General features: G+C 41.3%; 1 pseudogene across 1 annotated transcript; it reads left to right on the top strand.

Moving 5' to 3' along the window:
- The first annotated feature begins 4,684 nt into the window (after positions 1-4,684).
- On the top strand, positions 4,685-5,432 carry LOC308419096 (platelet-activating factor acetylhydrolase IB subunit alpha2-like; annotated as a pseudogene). Its single transcript has one exon. The product of its transcript is annotated as a platelet-activating factor acetylhydrolase IB subunit alpha2-like (transcript).
- The last annotated feature ends 15,008 nt before the right edge of the window (positions 5,433-20,440 follow it).

Below are 20,440 nucleotides of genomic sequence, written 5' to 3'. Positions count from 1 at the left end.
GACCCGATAGGAGAGATTGCAGGAGGTCCCACGTGGACAGAGACTGGACAGAGAGATCGCTCGTGGGGGACTGCGCGTGAGAGGTCGCCTAGACAGTAGAACCCGGTAGGGAGTCCCCGGCTCAGAGAGAAGTTTCCTGCTCAAGAAGCCCCCTGTTCAAAGTGCTGGACAATAAAGGTTATCCGCAGAAGAATCTGTTTGTTGCACGCCTGTTCCTAGCGGCGGGAAGCGCGGGCGCGTGACAATTTTCCACATAAACAGTTCTTTTCTTCATAGTATTTAGTAACTCAAGGAGTTGAGCCTGGGTTAAAGTCAATGTCATATAATGTTATAGAACAATATCCATCCCTTGTCTAGTGTGGAAACTTCACATTTCTTTCATGCAGTGTGGCTGCTCAAGAGAACAGGACTAAGCCAATAGGTAACTGTGTGGCTGAAATTTTCCAAGAATAATAGTTGACAGAGAATGTGAGTTACCTCAGTCAAACAGTGCTCCATGGAGACACTACATCACCATTCTTTTGTTTGAGAAGACAACCATAAATATAAGAAATCATGGAGATGCACACAGTTTATAATGCTGGAAACTGCATTCGAAGCTCAATGACCATAACATCTATGAGCTTATGCACCTACCCTTCTGCCTCAGGCTCTGGTGCACATGATTCCTAATAGATATACATGATCTCCACTAGGCAGTGTGGTGGTTTGAACAGACTGGCACTATTAGTAGGTATAGCATAGTTGGAGTAGGTGTGGCCTCATTCAAGAAAGTGTGGTATTATTGGGGTAGGTAATGAGACCCTCCTCCTGACCAGCTAAGAGCAAGTCTTCTCCCAGCAGACTTCAGATGAAGATGTATAAACCTCATCTCTTCCTAGACCATGCCTACCAGGATACTGTCCTGTTCCTTGATGATAATAGACTAACCCACTAAACCTGTAAGCCAGCCCCAATTAAATGTTGTCTTGTAAGAATTATCTTGGTCAAGGTGTCTGTTCACAGCAGTAAATCCCTACCCATGACAGACAGATATTAAGTTAAAACGTGGAACACTGGATTATTTTAATGAATATGCTGAACACTTTAATTTGTCTGAAGCTAATTAAAGACTAATATATAAAATGAATCCTTTGTCATTGTTTGTGATTCCTTGACACATGACAGCATTAGCGTGTTCTCATATCATGAATAAAGCACCTACTGTGTGTTGTTGATTGTGGTACAGCAGAAACAGGACAGGAATAGAACATGGCTTCTTTCAAACTCTAGGGAGATCAGCCACACTTTAGTGTTGAAAAGACTGGCATTCATATCAGGTAATGCTTACTGGCAGGAACATAATAGGGATGCCTCCTCAAAGGATCTATCAGAGCCATACTGATACAGAGGAGGATGCTTGCAGCCAACCATCAGACTGAACACGAGGACCCCAAGGATTGAGCTAGAGAAAGGACTGAAGGAGCTGAAAGTGTCTGCAACCCCATGGGAAGAACAATATTATCCACTAACCAAACCTACCACAGCTCCCAGGGACGAAAACACCAACCAATGAGTTCAAATGGAGAAACCCATGACCCCAGGTGCATGTGCAGCAGAGGATAGCATTTTCTGGCATCTATGGGAGGACAGGCTTTGGTCTAGCAAAGATTGGCTTTCTAAGTGTAGGGGAGTGATGTTCTGAAGTGGGAGAGGGTAACTAGGAGAGGGAACACCTTCATTGAGGCAATGAGAAGGGTAGGGAATTGGATTGGTAGAAAGGGATAGCATCTGAAATGTAAATGTAGAGAATATACAATTTAAAATGTAAAAGAGTTGATGTCCTAATGCAAAATATGATATATTTTTAGCAAAAATTTCTTATAGAAGATAAGTGATAGTATTATATAGTGATAAATTCATAAGGGAAAATTCAAAGCATATATGTACCATTTGTTAGAAGCCCTCAAAATATAAGGCAAGCTCTGAACAATTGAAGGGAGAAAAAAAAACAGAACACAAGATAATGAAAATATCACTGGACTTTTTTGATCTGCTTATGATAATACATGGGGCTTTTCAGGGCACAGAGGTTCTAGTGCTAGCAGATAAAACTGGGGGAACCATGAGTGTTAAACATGAAGACTTGTTTCTTCAAAGCAAAAGACTTCTACACCTATTTTCTACCTAGAAGGCTGATAATGGACATGGTTAATAATGTGGTGCTCCCTGTGGGACCAGGCCACACATGGCTTCCCCAGACTCTTCCTCCCTACACCCTTCTCTTGAGCATTGTTTCTCAGTCGAAAGAACTCATCCCCATGGAGATATCACATGTACTTTACAAATGGTAGCTGGAGTGGTTAATAGACAAGGTGACCTCTGCACTATCTGAAGGACCACAGCCACACCAGATCCTCCTCAGACCCTTTAGATGTCATGTGTAGTCAATATATAAAACCCACCATATGAAAGAACTCACAAGTACTTTACAAAGAGTCCGAATATTGTCACCCCTTTATTGTGTGTGAAGGGTTGAGTTAATTGCTAATAGGAAACTTATCTAAAATCGTGCTGTGTCTAAATATGCCTAAAATAATCTTCCTGGTGTCAGACTCTAGAATTACTGAGTTGGGCTGAACTAGAGCTTCATGCTTCACTTGAATGGTTATTCTGCTGCTCATGGAGGTCACAGGAACCCACACTTTTTTTTTAATAATCACAAAATAATCACAACAGTTACAATGTATTCATCTCTACTTAAAAAAAATCTTACCTGCATGAGGCATACTACTCACACAGTGGAGCCCAGAGATGACAGACAACAAAACACTGAAAGTAAGTATTTGCACTTTGAAGGGCAAGTTGATATTTCTCTGACAACTAAACCAGAATCCACTAAACAGAAAACAGAGCAGTAAATCAACATCAGACTCACTGTTAAATCACCACAGGTGTGGGCAGGGTGTCAGCCACGGGAAATACAGTGAAATCTGTTCTGTTTTGTTTTCAGAATAAAATTGGCTCTCAACACCACTGCTCTCCTATAGCTTCCAAGAGTCAAGGAGAAACTGCTGCTGGGGTACTTTTGAAATTGTTACAAAGGTAGAGAGGGTCCTTGAAGGGGAAACATCAGCTGAAGAATAAACTTCTGACCTGCCTGGAGACACAATATTACCGCAATTACAACATCAGGCAGCTCTCTCTCTCTCTCTCTCTCCCTCCTTCCCTTTCTCCCTCCCTCCCTCCCTCCCTCCCCCCCCCCCTCTCTCTCTCTCTCTCTCTCTCTCTCTCTCTCCCTCTCTACCTCCCTCCCTCCCTCCCTTTAAAAAGGAGACTTGAAGAGTTCTTCCGGTGTCACGGGAAAACTGAATGGAAAGTCCTGTGACTTTACCTTTGCTGTTCTTCCACTTCTCCCTGACCCTGTGGTCAACATCCCACAGTGGGAAACCAGCCTAAAAAAAATTCTCACTCTGCTATGAAGCTGAGCCAGTCATGCGCACAGTGGGTCTGGACAAACGGCTGGGTACTTGTGTCGCACAGTGTAGTCCCACTGCCTAAATGTCCCTGTGCTGCTGGTGAAATATCTCCTCAACCCAGGTCAGAAGTCTCCCCAGGTCTCTGTTTCCCAGAACTGCTGCAGGCCTGTGATAAGGAAGGACTAGGGTCCTTGTCACTGTACCAGGCTCAATTCTGATGCAGGAAGAGGTCGATTAATCTCTAGCTCCATTTCGGGAAGGGGTGGAAATTCAGTGGCCTCAGTAATGTCAAACTTGCGTTATGTTTTCTTGTTTTTCCACCCAAATTTTTATTCAATATTGTCTATATTTACATTTCAGATGTTATCCCTTTCCCACAATTCCAAGGCCCCACCCCCTCCCATTGCCTCCGTAAAGGTGCTCCTCTCCCAACCACCTCTCCCACCTCAACACAGCATCCCCTACACTGGCAAAAAAACAAAAACAAAAACAAATAAAAACAAGCCTTGACTGGACCAAAGGCCTCTCCTCCCACTGATGTTAGAAAATGCAGTTCTCTGCTGCATGTGCACCTGGAGCCATGGGTCTCTCCATTCTAGTCTTTGGTTGCTTTTTTAATCCTTGGGAGCTGTGCTGAGTATGGTGTGTTGATAACTTTGTTCTTCCCATGGGGTTGCAGAGACTTTCAGCTCCTACAGTCCTTTCTCTAGCTCCTTCATTGGGGGTCCTCATGGTCAGTCTGATGGTTAGCTGCAAGCATCCTCCTCTGTATCAGTATGGCTCTGGCAGAGCCTCTGAGAAGGCATTCATATCAAGTTCTTGCAGTAAGCACGACTTGGCATCAACAATAGTTCTTTGTTTTATTGGGTTCATATAGGGTCTATCTCCAGGTGAGGCAGTCTCTGGATGATCTTTTCTGAAACCCTGCCCTTCTTCTGTCCCTTTATTTTCTACCAGGAACCTTTTGTTCTTCCATTTAAGAAAGAATGAGGCATCAACTTTCTGGCTTTCCCTCTCTTTGAGCTTTCTAAGTTCTGTGGATGGTTTGTTGGGTATTCCAAGCTTTTGGGGCTAGTATCCATTTATAAGTAAGTACATACCATGAGTGTTCTTCTGTGACTGGGTTACTCATTCAGGATGATAGCTTCAAGTTCTATCCATTTGCCTAAGAATTTCATGATCGGCGCGCCGGAACGCGGCCGTCCGGATCAAGCGAGTGACTGAAGCGCAGCCCGCCGACGCCGCACCCGCTGAGGGCCCGCACGGACCCTCTGCCTCTGTATAGAATGAGCCAAGGAGACTCAAACCCAGCAGCTATTCCACATGCAGCAGAAGATATTCAAGGAGATGACAGGTGGATGTCTCAGCATAATAGGTTTGTTCTGGACTGTAAAGACAAAGAGCCGGATGTGCTGTTTGTGGGAGACTCCATGGTACAGTTAATGCAGCAGTACGAGATTTGGCGAGAGCTGTTTTCCCCACTACATGCTCTTAATTTTGGAATTGGGGGAGACACAACACGACATGTTTTATGGAGACTAAAGAATGGAGAACTGGAGAACATTAAGCCTAAGGTCATTGTTTGGGTAGGAACAAACAACCATGAAAATACAGCAGAAGAAGTAGCAGGTGGGATTGAGGCTATTGTACAGCTTATAAACACTCGGCAGCCACAGGCCAAGGTCATTGTACTGGGTCTGTTACCTCGAGGTGAGAAGCCCAACCCTTTAAGACAAAAGAATGCCAAGGTGAACCAGCTTCTCAAGGTTTCCCTGCCGAAGCTTGCCAATGTGCAGCTCCTGGATATAGATGGGGGCTTCGTGCACTCGGACGGTGCCATCTCCTGCCACGACATGTTTGATTTTCTTCATCTCACAGGAGGGGGCTATGCAAAGATCTGCAAACCCCTCCATGAAACTGATCATGCAGTTGCTGGAGGAAACACCGGAGGAGAAGCAAACCACCATTGCTTGACGGGCCCCATCAGTGTTAACAGCATCCCAGCTTCCTCAGATCAGTCAGACCACTGGCACTACAGAATCCTTTCTTAAGGCACTTTGCATTGTACAATGTTCCTGGATGCTTGTATGTTTAAAGGGGAGGAGGGATTTAAATTGGTCCTGTATATAAAGGTTTGTTTGAGAGAGGAGAAAAATTAGCCAAGGAAGATTCATTTGAAACCAGAAGGGGATTTTTAGTTGTTTATGACACATTTGTAGAATTATCACTGTTTTTCCTAGGACAACATCAAGCAAGAGTACAGTATGAAGATTCTTTTCTTGGCCCTTTTTTCTATGGATTATGTCATGTGTGATACTTATCACATCTTCTTGGCTTTAAACTTATTTTTGGTCCAGTTTTAAGGTTCATGAGTTAGTATGTTATGTTGTTTTTGCTTGATACATGTATCCTCAGTATTTTTATTAACATATAGCATCAGATTAAACATGCTTGTCACTCCAATATGGGGGATGCTATAGTTATAAGTGAGTTTGTTCCTCTCAATCTGAAGCAGTGAAAACAAGGTCTGGGGACTGTGGGACATTGTTTTTATTGCTGCTGAATATCATGTCTGTAATAGACCCGTGCATGCAGCCTTTCCTCTGCTTCCCCTTCATCTCTTCACAAGTGGGTTATTTACATTACAAACCTTTAACTCATTTTTGATCTAGAACTTGCACTGCCGTCAGAATGATCTTACTAGTGTATAACTCACCTGTGTGGCGTTCTGTGATGTAGGGTCTGTGTAATGTTAATCTCCAGAGTTCTGCTTGTCATCCCCCCAGCCTGTTGTTTTTCTTTGTTTTGGGTGTAAAAGGTGGGGGGTGCTGTCAGAATTGTTTCCCATTCCATAATGCCTGATGTTATTTCAAGTTTTATATTATCTTAAGGTGTATATGTTTGTTTTCATTTTATATATATTATATATAAATAGATATATTTTACAGTACTGGAATCAAACCCAGGGCCTAGCACAAACTAAGCAAGTGCTCTGCCACTGAGGTAATGCCTAGACATGTTGTTTGCTTGTTTGTTTGTTTGTTTTTTTAATTGGTTTAATTCTTAAATTCTATTAGTAAAGTTTTTTTTTTTTCCCCATGGGAAACAGTGAAGCTGCTCTCACAATAGATGTGCTATCTTTATCATTTTTTTTTCTTTGTGTTTTGAAACAGGATTTCTCTGTATAGTATAGTCCAGGCTGTCCTGAAGCTCTGTAGACCAGGCTGGCCTTGAACTCAGATCACTTGCCTCTGCTTCCAAGCTCCAGAATTAAAGGCGTGCACCATCACACCTGGCTTTAGATGTGCTATCTTTATTTTACCATTTTAGTAAAGATAAACTAGGTTCCTTTTTTGGTTTTTGAGACAGGGTCTCATAGTGTAGTTCTGCCTAGCCTGGAATTTGCTGTGTAGACCAGACTAGTGTTGAACTCACAGAGATCTGCCTGCCTCTGGACTCCTAAGGACTGAGAGTAAAGGCATGCACCACCATGGAAATGGTTCATTGATCCTTTAAGGCTCCTTATGTAATTTAGTATCTTCATCGAGATTTCAGGAGACCTCTTTACATGAGACCTACTGGTTTGCATGAGTGATACAAACTGCCACCTGAGAGAATACATTACTAGTGTCCAATAGGCCTATGGACCCGTATAAACTGAATCTACAAACATTTAAACTGGACCAGGTCTGGGATTGAAATAGCTCATTAACTGTGCTCTGCTTTGCTTAATGGTCACATTGAGTAGCTATGAGCTAGGTTTATGTTCTGCTTTCAGAGCAACCATCAGGGCTGGGAGATGAACTCTTGGTTTGTGCTGAGACCTACACCTGACTGAGAAAATTAGAAGTTGAGGTGTTTTTTTCCTGGTGACCATCTGTGTAGGAATTTAATGCATAGTGTTGTGAATGTATCCATGTCTTCATTAGCAACAGGAAAATACACATGGTATTTACTAAAATTGTTTACTTCAGTAAAATTCCCTTTTATTTTTTTAGTTCTTGAGTTTTTCAAGACATTGTTTTCTGAAATGAGGTATAATTTTAGGAAGGAGAGTTAATCAAGCCAATCTTTTGTGTGTGTAAAAAGAACATTTTCTTCCCAGGTGTTTGTGTTCCTCGGAGAGTAGGAGTGTGGTGCAAATAAGGTCATTGTGTCACTCCTGCAGCATGCACTTGTAGTTTCTCTTGACCAAGGATGACTAGTCCTGTGAGCTGGCCATCAGCGCCCGCATCTGTGTATAAACCTCAGAAGTTACTACCTTTTATACCTGCCAGAGCTCCTCAAGCAATAGTACTGAACCACTAGCCTTTGAAATAAAGCTCTGACCTACTGCTAACATGTAAAAAAAAAAAAAAAAAAAAAAAAAAAAAGAATTTCATGATCATTGTTTTTGATATCTGAATAGTACTCCATTGTGTACATGTACCACAATTTCTGTGTTCATTCCTCTGTTGAAGGATATCTGGGTTCTTTCCAGCTTCTGGCTGTTATAAGGCTGCTAGGAACATGGTTGAGCGTGTATCCTTGCTAGATGTTGGAGCATATTTTGGATATATGTCCAGGAGTGGTATAGCTAGGTCCTCAGGTAGTACTATGTCCAATTTTCTGAGTAATTGCCAGACTGGTTTGCAGAGTCTTTGTATCAGTCTCAATTCCACCAACAGTGAAACAGTGTTCCGCTTTGTCCACATCCTTGCCAGCATTTGGTGGCACCTGAGTTTTTGATGTTAGTCATTCTGACTATTGTGGGGTAGAATATTAGGTTTGTTTTGATTTGCATTTCTTTGATGACTAGGAATGCTGAGCATTTCTTTAGGTGCTTCTCAGCCATTTGATATTCCTCAGTTGAGAAATATTATTTTTTTTTTAGCTCTGTACCTCATTTTTAGTAAGATTATTTGATTCTCTAGAATCTAATTTTTGATTTTTTTGTATATATTGGATACTAACTCTTTATTAGATGCAGGGTTGGTAAAGACCTTTTTCTTATCTGTTGGTTACCATTTTTTTCCTTTTGACAGTGTCCTTTGCCTTACAGAAACTTTGCAATTTCATGAGCTCCCATTTGTCAATTCTTGTTCTTAGAGCATAAGCCATTGGTGTTCTATTCAGAAAATTGTGCCTGTGTTCTAAGTTCTTCCCTACTTTCTGTTCTATTAGTATCACTACATGGTTTTATGTGGAACTCTTTGATCTACTTGTACTTGAGCTTTGTACAAGGAGAGAAGAAAGTATCAATTTGCATTCTTCTACATGCTGACTGCCATTTGAACCAGAACTACTTATTGAAGAGGCATCCATTTCCATTGAATGTTTTTAGCTGTTTTGTAAAAGATCAAATGACCATAAGTGTGTGGGTTCATTTCTGGGTTTTCAATTCTATGCCATTAATTTACTTCCCTGTCTCTGTACCAATGCCATGCAGGTTTTATCACAACTGATCTGTAATGCAGCTTGAGGTCAGGGATGGTGATTTCCCCAGAAGTGTTTTTGTTGTTGAGAATATTTTTTGCAATCCTGGATTTTTTATTATTCCAAATGAATTTGCAAATGGTTTTACTAACTCTATTTAGAAATGAATTGGAATTTTGATGGGGATTGCATTGATTGACTTAGGCAAGATGAACATTTTTTCTATGTTGATCCTTTCAATCCATGAGTATGGGAGATCTTTCCATCTTCTGAGGTCTTCTTCAATTTTCTTTTTCAAAGATCTAAAGTTCTTGTCATAAAAATGTTTCACTTGCTTGGTTATGGTCACACAAAGATATATTATATTTTTTGTGACTATTGTAAAGGGTGTCAATTCTCTAATTTCTTTCTTAGCCTGTTTGTTTTTCAAGTGGAGGAAGGTTAGTGATTTTTTGAGTTAATTTTATATCAAGCCACCTTGATGAAGTTGTTTACCAGGTGTAAAAGTTCCGTAGTGGAATTTTTGGGGGTCATTTAAGTATACTATCATATCATCTTTAAACAGTGATATTTTGACATCTTCCATTCCAATTTGTATCCCTAGGACCACTTTTTGCTGTCTGATGGCTCTGCCTAGTATTTCCAGTACTGTACTGAATAGGTAAGCAGAGAGAGGACAGCCTTGTCTCTCATCTCTTATTGTAGTGGGATTGCTTCAAGTTTCTCACCATTTAGTTTGATGTTGCCTACTGGTTTGCTGTATATTGCTTTTACTATGTTAAAGTATGAGCCTTGAATTCCTGATCTTTCCAATACTTTTAACATGAAAGGGTATTGAATTTTGTCAAATGCATTCTCAGCATCTAGAGAGATAATCATGTGTTTTTTTTCTTTGAGTTTGTTTAGATAGTGGATGACATTAATAAATTCCTGTAATTGAACCATCCTTGCATTGTTGGATGAAGCATACTAGATAGCAATGAATAATGATTTGATGTGTTCTCGGATTCAGTTTGCAAGAATTTTATTGAGTATTTTTGCATCAATGTTCATGGGGAAAATTGGTTTAAAGTTCTTTATCTTTGTAAGATCTATGTGTGGTTTAGCAATGAGCCTAATTGTCGCTTCAAAGATTGAGTTGGGTAGTGTTTTCTCTGTTTCTATTTTTTGGAATAGCTTTAAGAATATTGGTATTAGGTCTTCTATGAAGGTCTGATAGAATTCTTCACTAAACCCATTTGGTCCTGGTGTTTTCTTTGGGGGGGTGGTTTGAGAGGCTTTTGATGAGTGCTTCTATTTATTTAAGGGTTATGGTGCTGTTTAGATGGTTTATCTGATCCTCATTTAACTTTGGTACCTGGTATCTCTCTTAACATTTGTCCATTTCCTCAGATTTTTCAGCTTTGTTGAGTATAGGCTTTTGTAGTAAGATCTAGTGATTTCCTGAATTTTCCCAGTTTCTTTTGTTATGTCTCTGTTATGTATCTAAACCAGGGTGCTCTGAAATAAAAGAAACACAAAGTAAAAAAGAAGTATAAGTCAGTCTCCAGTTGGCACCAGTGTGGTTCCTGACCTTGTTCCAGAATATTTTCCCTTCCTTTTTCTTTTTTCAAGTAAAGCGGACTACTGATCTGGGGGTTGAAAGTAAGAGGGCAGTTACTGTCATGGGAATTGAGGAGGAAGGAGAAGGTGGGGGAGAGAAAGAGAGAAATAAAGAGAGAAAGGTTGGGAAAGAGGGGTCAGTAGCAGGTAGAGATGGACATTGGGGCTGGGAGAAGCATCAGGTCTTGAAGCTGTCAGATGGGTTCAGAGAAGAGCAGGTGCATATCCTCCTGGTCAGATTAAAAGCCTTCTAGGCCTTTATTTTAAGCTGTCAGTTCTTTCTCTTAGGTCAAGAGGGTATAGGAATTCTGCCTTCATGTATTTCTGAGAAACACAGTATTGCTGCAGAGACCAGAAGAAGGTGCCCAAGCCTGTTGAACCAGAATTTTATGGACGGTATGCACATCACATGCACTGAGAATTGTACCTTGGCCTTCTGCAAGATCAGCAAGTGCTCTTAACCAATAAGCCATCGTTCCAGTCCTGCCTCAGTCAAAGTACAAATGTGGTATCACTGCTTTACTGCTGGGTGTTGTGTATTACCTTTGTCCATTCTATTTGCAGGAACAAAAACAACATTTTATGGTGATGAATATATCTTTTCCAAAATGCAGTGTACTCTTTTCTCATGTGGTGCTTAGTTTCGATTGTAATTTATCAGAAACTGAAATGTGTTGCAGTAAATAGTAAATCAATGCCAGCCTAGGTTCACAACCCAAAAGACAAGAGTTCAGTTTTGTACAGTCTTCTCATTGTGAGTTCCTGGAAGTGAAGAACTCAGTGAGGAGGTCAAAAACCAAAGGACTTCATTAATTCAAAAAGACCTGATCAAAGACTGCCTTCAGGCTGCACAAAAAGGGTGGTGTCAGGCTGCTTTTGACTTACCTCCTGTGCTAGAAGACTTCAGAAGATAAGTCCTTGTTTGGTACCTCAAACTGAACATCTGAAAAAATCACCACTTGGACATCAGAAAATCTCCAACTACTTTGACAGTTGAGTATCCAAAGTGACTGAATTCAAAACTTCTTTGAATATATTTCTACTAATTTACATTTTAATAATATACATATTATAATTAATATACTATATTACTATGCTGATTGTATAGTATTAGTTTATCTAATTAATATATTAAATATTTTACTTTTTAAATTTAGTGTTGGCTGGCCAGGAGTTCCCCATGTAGATCAGGCTAGCTTCCTACTCACAGAGCTCAACCTCTCACGGGCTCCCCAGTGCTGGGATCAGAGCCATGTGGTACCATACCGTCAGCTAAATATTTTATCACAAACACTTTTTAAATTATCTGAGATATTTTCAAATTTTCTCAGTATATGTTCCTAAATGATAAAATTAATGCTAAACTTACTTTGCACGGGTTGACAATGTTTTCTTGCTACATTTTCAGGTTACTTACACAGTCAAAAATCTAGAGCAGCATTTCTGTGTCTGTATCTCTGAGTTGCAACCCCTTTGTGGGGTGAGGTCGAATGACCCTTTCCCAGGGTGTCATCTGAGATATTCTGCATGTCATATACTCAGCAGGGCTGAGAAACACTGGTCAAGAGGCCTTCCTCACACTGATAAAGGCAGCAGTGAGCATCATCGTTCTGTCTACACACCACTAGCAAAATGTTCCCATGTGTAAACATGTAATATGAGACAGCCTGAATGTACAGTTCTGAGGCACAGTCTGGCTGGAGATCAAAGGATCTCTTCTTCCTGTGTTTAGCCCAGACTGTGTACCCAGCTCACTGCTTTCAGACTCTGTCTCCTATAGATCCTGTGTCTGGGCTTCTCAAGGCACAGAGTCCTCTGAGCTTAATAATCACCCCTTAAATAATCCCCTCATAACTCAGAGCTGAAATAACATGGAGCTCACCTACTTCGAAGATCATTGTCTGATGTGTGGTATTTAGAGCAAGAACAGGTTGGAAATAATATTTTCTTTTTGTTGTCCTCTTTTATTTCCAAGTTAATTCCTGCAGGACAGTAAAACTGGTCTCACCTTCCTCCAGCCCCTGTTATTGCTTTGCTAAAAGCTTTGAGTCTACACCATTATACTGCAATTTCCTTACAGGCAAATCACTTACCGACAGAGCCATTGCATTTAGATTAGAATCAGTTCCGTGTGCAAAGGGGAGGAGCTAAAACCAACTAGTTAAGTATGGGATCTCCCATGATTTCAGCCTCTCAGCTTTCAAGTTCAATCCTGTGATAGAGTGAGCTCCTTTCTCAGCTCCAAGATGAGTGGCACAACTTCCCTACCAGTGCTCAGTACCACAAGAAGCCTGCAGGAGCAAGAGATGGGTATGTACATAATAGTATCTGAAGGAAGCTATAAGAGCAGAAAGGAGCTTCACCAGGGACAGGAAGGCAAAAGAGCTGAACCTGGAACAAAAGAATAAGGAGAGATCAACTGTGAGCCTGTCACTGCGGGTCTGCAGAGCAGGAAGCAGACTGGAATAGCTATGGGAGCACACTGCTCAGACAGTCCCCGGGCAAGAGAAATGAACAGTGAGTCACCTTATGAGAGCCAGAGCTGCAGCTTGCTTGCTTTGTGCTCAGCTTGCTAGTCCACTCTTTCCAGGGATCTGGTAAATTACACTCTGGTGGATTACAGCAAACTGCTGTAGAAAATGTAGCTCTGCATGTCCCTGAGTGAAGGAAATTCAAACAGCTTTGCAATGGGTATAGTGACCAGAGCTCTCTGGGAAGCTTGGGCTTGTGTCTTGCTGATCCTTTGTAATTAAAAAGGACTTGAAAGGAGGTGGTATGGGGTGGGGATTGGGGTGAGGGAGGGGGTGAGATTAAGGGTAGGTGTGGGGGAGGGGGTGAGGTTGGGCTGAACCCACCCAAGACCAATTCCTTTCCATTTTGAGCTCTTGCTGAGTTACAGAAAAATAATGTAATGAGGTTTTCTACTTCAGTCCTCAGAAATGGAGCAAAATTGTGTTTTTTGTGTTTCAAACTATGTTTTATTATGTTGCTTTCCTTCATCTTTTTTTTCCCCTCATTCCTGTTCCCTCAGCTAATTTTTTTTTTTCATTTAGGGAAAAAATGATGAATTTAGAGAAAACAGATAAATATTTATCAAAATACAAAATTTATAACAAATGATAATGTTTATTATTACTTAAACCAAATATTCTAGCTGGAATTATAATTATTGTTGTTATTACTGTTGTTACTATTATTACTCGATGATGATGATGATGATGATGATGATGATGATGATGATGATAATCGATTGATTCTATGTCCAACTCTTATATTTTACCCCGAGCTGGCCTGGAACACCTGTTCCCTCTGCCTCAGCAAGGTTGACTTTTGAAATCAAATACTCAAATATTTAGCCAAAGGAAGCATTTCCTGCTGTAAATGTGGAGCTCTTGTCCAAAGTGCAGCTGTGTGAGCAGCTCGTTAACACAGTCCTGACCTCTCTGTGTTGTGTGGAAGAAGTACAGCACTACAAATAGAAAAGCAGGTGTGGGCCATGAGGATGACAATACCAAAACCCTGTGAGCAGGTAGCATTCTGCTGGGACATTTTTAACAACTGAAACTGTGGAGACACTGTAATACAATGTGGAGAAAAGTCACAGCAACAAACAATAAAAAAAATGTTGAGAATTTTATATGGAGCCAAAATCCAAAGGACATCACATGATACTTAAAGTCCTCTAATCTTAAGTATTTTGTCTTAGTGAGATATGAAATGAGCAAATATAGTGGTTAAAGGCGGTCGGAGCTTTTTCAAAAGTATAGTTTATATTCGGGTTCTGAGTTTTGAGAACATATAATGATGTCGCCATCACAATGTAATACAGACCTGTAATCTCTCTGAGACTCTCCATAGACTTTTCCCAGGTGCTTCCTTCCTCTGTCCCCAAAGCATGGCCACCTCTGACCTGAACTTTGCTTATCCAGAAGCTGTTCCCATGGATCCTGCCGTCTGATAGTCACACACATGACAGTGGTGTGTCAAATACAAATAGTTGTCCTCTATTTGAAAGAGATCATGTTCTGAGCACCATTGATCTAAGAATAGTTATGTGTTAAGAAACTTGAAAGCAGCTCAAAATTCAACATCTGCTTTTATTTTGCAGATGGTTTAAAAAGAGCCTAAAGACAACGTGTGTGTTAGATTAGCTCAAGTGGAAATAACTTGGTAACAGTTGGAGCTATCAGGTAAAAACAAAACAAAATCTACACCAATGTGATCAGACTCTTAAGCTCTTAAAATTTTCTGAAGGACAGCTGGTTTTATGACTCACTCTCTAGCTTGATGAGAGCCCAAGGCTGAGGAACATTTGAACAGAGTAAGAAATAGTAAGGGGCAAGTATAGAGTCTAAGTTTTCCTTCTTAATGCCCCTGCCTCAGTGCTCAGCCATATTGATTGGCATTGTTAACATTGGCAGATATTTAGGTTGTGATAAGATCTAAATTAAAAAAAATAATTTAAAACGTTTATTATTATTCCTTAATCTTTTTTTTTTTTTACAATCCAGTAGTTATCCCCATCCTGATCTGCCTTCTGACTGGTTTTCATCCCATTCCTCCACCCCCCACCTCCTCTCACTGCCCACAACCCTGTTCTGTCTTCAAGAGGCTGTCCCTCACTCCTTCACTGAGGCTTCAAGTCTCTCTCAAGGGTTAGGTGCATCTCTTCTCACTGGGAGCAGACCAGCAATCCTCTGCTGTACATGTGTCAGGGACCTCATATCAGCTGGAGTATGGTGCCTGGTTGGTGCCTCAGTGTCTGAGAGATCTTGGGGTACTGGTTACTTGAGACTACTGGTCTTTCTATGGGGGTGCCCTCTCCTCAGCTTCTTCCAGCCTTTCACTAATTCAACCATAGGGTTCACCATCTTCTTTCCCTTCCTTGGGTGTAAATATCTGCACCTGACTGTTTCAGCTGTTTGTTGGGCCTTTCAGAGGGCAGCCATGCTAGGCTCTTGCCTAGAAATACAACATAGCTTCGGTAATAGTGTCAGGCCTTGAAACCTTCCCTTGAGCTGGATCCCAATTTGAACCTGTCACTGGACCTCCTTTCCCTCAGTCTCTTCTCCATTTTTGTCTCTGCAGTTCTTTTAGACAGAAATAATTCTGGGTCAGAATTTTTGACTGTGGGATGGCAACTCCATCCCTCCACTGATGACCTGTCATTCTACTGGAGGTGGAGTCTGCAAGTTCCCTCTCCCCACTGTAGGGCATTTCATCTAAGGTGTCTCCCTAAGAGTCCTGAGCATGTCTCACCTCCCAGAGAATGTGCACAGAGAGGCCAGGGTCAGCCTCCTGGGATGATTATTGGTTGGACTTGGTACTCAAGTTGTTTTATTATTTTTTGTATTTTTTTTATAATAATAATAATAATAATAATAATAATAATAATAATAATAATAATAATGTGTTTTGTTATGTTTGTTGCTATTATTATTATTTTGGTTTATATGTCTATGCTTTTACAAAAACCATACTTATGTCTTTCTTTCTGTCACTCAGGTTTGGTGGTATCACTTTGGCAAATTTGGTCTCTTTTTCTAAATTGTTCACTTAGACTAATTTTTTTCCCTTTTCGAGCAATTTGAAAATTACTTTATGCTGGAGAGATGGCACGTGGCTAAAAGCACTGGCTGCTCTTCTGAGGAAGAAGGTTTAGTACCCAGTGTCCTCATGGCCCCTCACAACTGTAACTCCAGCTCCAGATGACTCAACATCCTCTCTCACCTCCTCAGGCATCAGGCCTGCATACACTGCACAGACACATATGGAGGCAAATCACCCGTATGCATTAAATACAAATATAATTTAAAGAAATAAAATTACTTTTTGGGTGTTTTTTTTTTTTGAGATTCCTAGTATATACAAAAGTGTTCCTTCAATACTTAACTTGCTAAGAGTTTTCATTTTAGACTAATATTAATTTTCTCTCACTTTAGTAAGCTTGTTAAAATCCTCCCATATTTCACCCATTAGTTACATCAGTGTGTTCTATTATATTTATGTGCTTTTATTAATTAATGTATTTACTGAATACATTCTTTGAGACTGATCCTTACATGGTCCAGGTTGAGGTCAAACCTTATATGCAGCCAAGGCTAGCCTTGTACTCATGACTTTCCAGCTTCTGCCTTCTGAGCACTGCAAATATAAAAGTGTCCTCACCTGTTTGTCTGGTTGACTGGAGCAGTAGTTACACAGGCGATCCTGCCCCTTTAGGAGCTGGGGTTGGGATCCCAACTTGGGTCCTCTAGAGGAGCAACAACTGTATTTAACCCTCAGCCAACTCCGCAGCCTCCTGCTGATCCCTGTCTGCCCCCATACTTTGAGCTCAGTGTTGCCCTCATTCCTAAGGAGTCTATTCTTAGGAACAAAGTCTGTGAAAGCTTTGGTTGTTCTTTGCCTTGAACCTGATCTCTGCTCTTTCTGTTTCTTGCTTCTTTATTGGTCCTTAGTTCGATGTCTGGAAGACTCCATGTTTCTCTTTCCTCTAGTCTTCTATGAGTATAGACCATCACCTTCAGTGAAGGGGTTTGCAAAGGATGCATGCAAACCAAATCTACAGATAATTCTTTTTCCTCAAATGTTTCTTGAGAGTGATGTTCCTAAATTTATATTTTTTAGGTAAAATGCTCCAAGGAAAATGTCTCAAAATCGTCTCCCCCAAGTCTTCTGCTAAGCTTCACTGTTGCTATGTAGTAATCACGGTCCTCACTGTAGCTGTAGTTGCTCTTTCTGTTGCTTTGTCAGGTAAGTGACTTAGTCTCCAAATCCTGCAGCACTCTGTCCCCATTCACATTGTCAGCTGTACTTACTGACCACTGTGAGCCAGGCATTGTGGGAAGGGCTATAGAGAAAACACACTGGAAGTTCCTGTTCTCTGGGCACTTAGGCTCCAGCAGGAAGATGCAGTGAAGGAACACAGGCTGTGGTGAGCACAGGAGGCCAGGCTCAGCGTCTCTGGGAAGATGACATTCAGCAGGCTCTAGACAGAGATGCAGGAGACATAGGTTCAATTGGGGAAACTACCAAGGCAGAGAAAAAGGAGAGAAAAACTCCAAGGAGGAACATCAAGGAAGGGTGAGGACAGAGAAGTGGTATAAGACCAGGACTGTCCAGTGCCTCCCACCATGACACATGGGTTTAGTCGCCAGAAATCAACTGCAGTTTGAAAGTATTAAATGGGAGGTTTCTGAAGCAATATATTTATAGGATTTTTGTACTACACTATTCAGAATAGTCCAATAAAATCTTGAACTTTTCTAACTACATGCATCATCCTTACTGCAACACTGTGTACACTACCCGCCCAGAAGTTCTCACTGCTTTCTCCGTTGTCAGGCTGACTGTGCGGCGTCCATACAGAGTGCTTGCTGATGTCGCAATCCCTACTGTAGGACACAGTCATCCAAACACAGAAAGTGGAGCTATTATAGAAGTATCCTTCCTGGGAACCCTACTGTCAGTGAGCACCTGAGAAAGAATAGGATACAGGCCCAAGGTAGGAAGAATTTAGGTAAGGGTCCATCATGCTCAGGAGAGTGTCCTACAGTCACTTAGGAAAGCTGCAGTATGTTCACACCTCACAGCTGACCTCAGGACTGTACTTCAAAAAGAGACAAAGCATGTGTGTTATAATTCATGTATTGTCTATATTTTAGTAAGAACGACAGAACAGATCTCAATCAAAAATACATATGAAAATACCTATGCTGCTTGCCCGAGCAACTGGATTGGATTTGGAAATAAATGTTTTTATTTTTCTGAATATACAAGTAACTGGACATCCGGTCAGACCTTCTGCATGGAACAAGGGGCCCAACTAGCTCGATTTGACAACCAGGAGGAGCTGGTAAGAAATTGGCAGGGATTGGTTTGTCTGTTTGTTTTGTTGAACATTGTCCTGACTTGAGATAGAGAGTTACAGATGAGGCAGAGGAAGGAGTCCATCCCCGGCACTCAGAGACATGGGGACATGGGAGTGTGTGCCACTTGCTGATGCTTGACTTCTGCCTGGAGCCCCGAGACACTCAAGAAACATTCTCTCACACAGTGCTCATAGTCAGCTGGAAGGCCACATATGCCATTGTACTGGGACAGCTGATTGTCATGAGAGTTTCCTGTAAGATGGCACGTGTTGTGTACAGAAGGAGCCGACTGTTAATAACTGCACTGGGAGGTTCACCCAGAACTATCCCAGCCACAGAGGAATGAATCCTACATTTGGTACTTTAATGCAAATGAGATACTTTAGAATTACAGACTTCAAGTGAATCCACTAAGAATTGGGGGCTAATACAGATCGAAATGCTGTGACCCTCAGTAATGTCGCCCTGTTATATCAAGAGATAGGTGTTGAGTGGAGAGGCTCCAAAATCATCTGAAACAAAGAGACATATCTGTTCTTGGCCTTTTGTGATTTATGACAGAATTTTCTGATGAGATACAAGGGAACTTTTGATTACTGGATCGGCCTGTACAGAGAGTCGTCAGATCAGCCTTGGAAGTGGACAGACAACTCTGAGTATAAAAACTTGTAGGTTTTCACAATGTTTTTCCTATTACTGTGTTTATATGTTGTGATGTGTATGTGTCTGTGTGTGTGTGTGTGTGTGTGTGTGTGTGTGTATGTGTGTGTGCGTGTGTGTGTGTGTTGTGGCTATGAGAGATGAAAGTCAGTGTCATGTGAAGCTAACTGTACTGGAAAAGAAAAAGAAACAAAATGAACTTTTGGTCTGGATGTGTGTCTGAGAGGTAGGAAGTGTGTTATCATGCAACACCAATCCCCTGGAAACTCCACACCCCACAGACTGAAATCTTTGGGTGTTTTTCTGTCTATAGCCATCATTTTCAACACCTCTACTTGGGGTGGTTTTACCATAGTGATGGTGTCTATGGGTAGCCATTGTTTGTTCTCGCTCCAACTTTAATCTTTTTGTTGTGGATAAATGTCCAGTGTGGGATGTAGACAGACCCTCAGATTGGCACTGGACATTGAAATCCCAGAAAACTCCAGAACGTCAAGCCTGAGATTCAGCTGCTTACTGTTTGCACAGCTGCGCCTGTTCAGGAAAGCAGAGACATTTGGAACCTCCTCTAAAGTCTTGTCACCACAAACCAGCCAAAATGGTTCCTGAATCACAGACTCAGTCATATCACCATTAAAACCCTTTGAGCACTTTACTAAGAAGTGGGTGTTCCCATATGTAAAGTGCCTCAAAACAGAATTGACAATCACCCCAGTGAGGTCACTCATGGCTGCAGTTCATCTGAAAGTGGCAGCAAGAACCAGTTCAATGCCTTATGTAGACATTACAGGATTCACCATGACAAATGACAAAGGAGTGGTGTTCAGACCCTGAGAATGTAGACAGTAGGTGTAAAACTAGTGCAGGGGATTCTCACGGACTCTTTGGATTCATATGACTAGAAAGCAGTGGAGACCGGTGAGATTTCATTGCAGGAGGGAATGCAGTTCTGGGCTCTGAAGACTTATAGGTTTTTGGTTTCTTTTCAGGGTTTCCATCAGGGGAGTGGAAGGACACGCCTACCTGAACAACAATGGGCTCAGCAGTGCCAGGGTCTATGCAGACAGGAGATGGAGCTGTAGCAAGCTGAACAGCTATAGCCTACATTGCAAAACTCCCTTTTCTCCTGTGTAGACTTGACCAAGAAATGCTTTTTAGCCTGTTATCTATGGGTGCAGCTCTTTCCCCTAAATCCCACATTGTTATCAAAACGGATTAAGAATATTTCTCAACATCACAAATGAAAACGATCTTGGAGAGCTGCATATACAGGGACTTTGAGAACACAGATGAGTCTAAACAGATGCTGGAGATCATACCTTATCCTAAAGTACAACTAATGTTAGTGAACCCCATTTTTATGGTATGAAGTTTTTGTGCCAACAAGAGCTTCATTTGAATTTATGCAACCACAAAAATGAGTCCCCCCAATGT

The sequence above is a fragment of the Micromys minutus genome (genome assembly GCF_963924665.1).
Source record: "Micromys minutus genome assembly, chromosome: 3".
NCBI lineage: Eukaryota > Metazoa > Chordata > Mammalia > Rodentia > Muridae > Micromys > Micromys minutus.
Note: the sequence above shows the minus strand (reverse complement) of the source record. Positions and strands in the feature narration are given on the sequence as shown.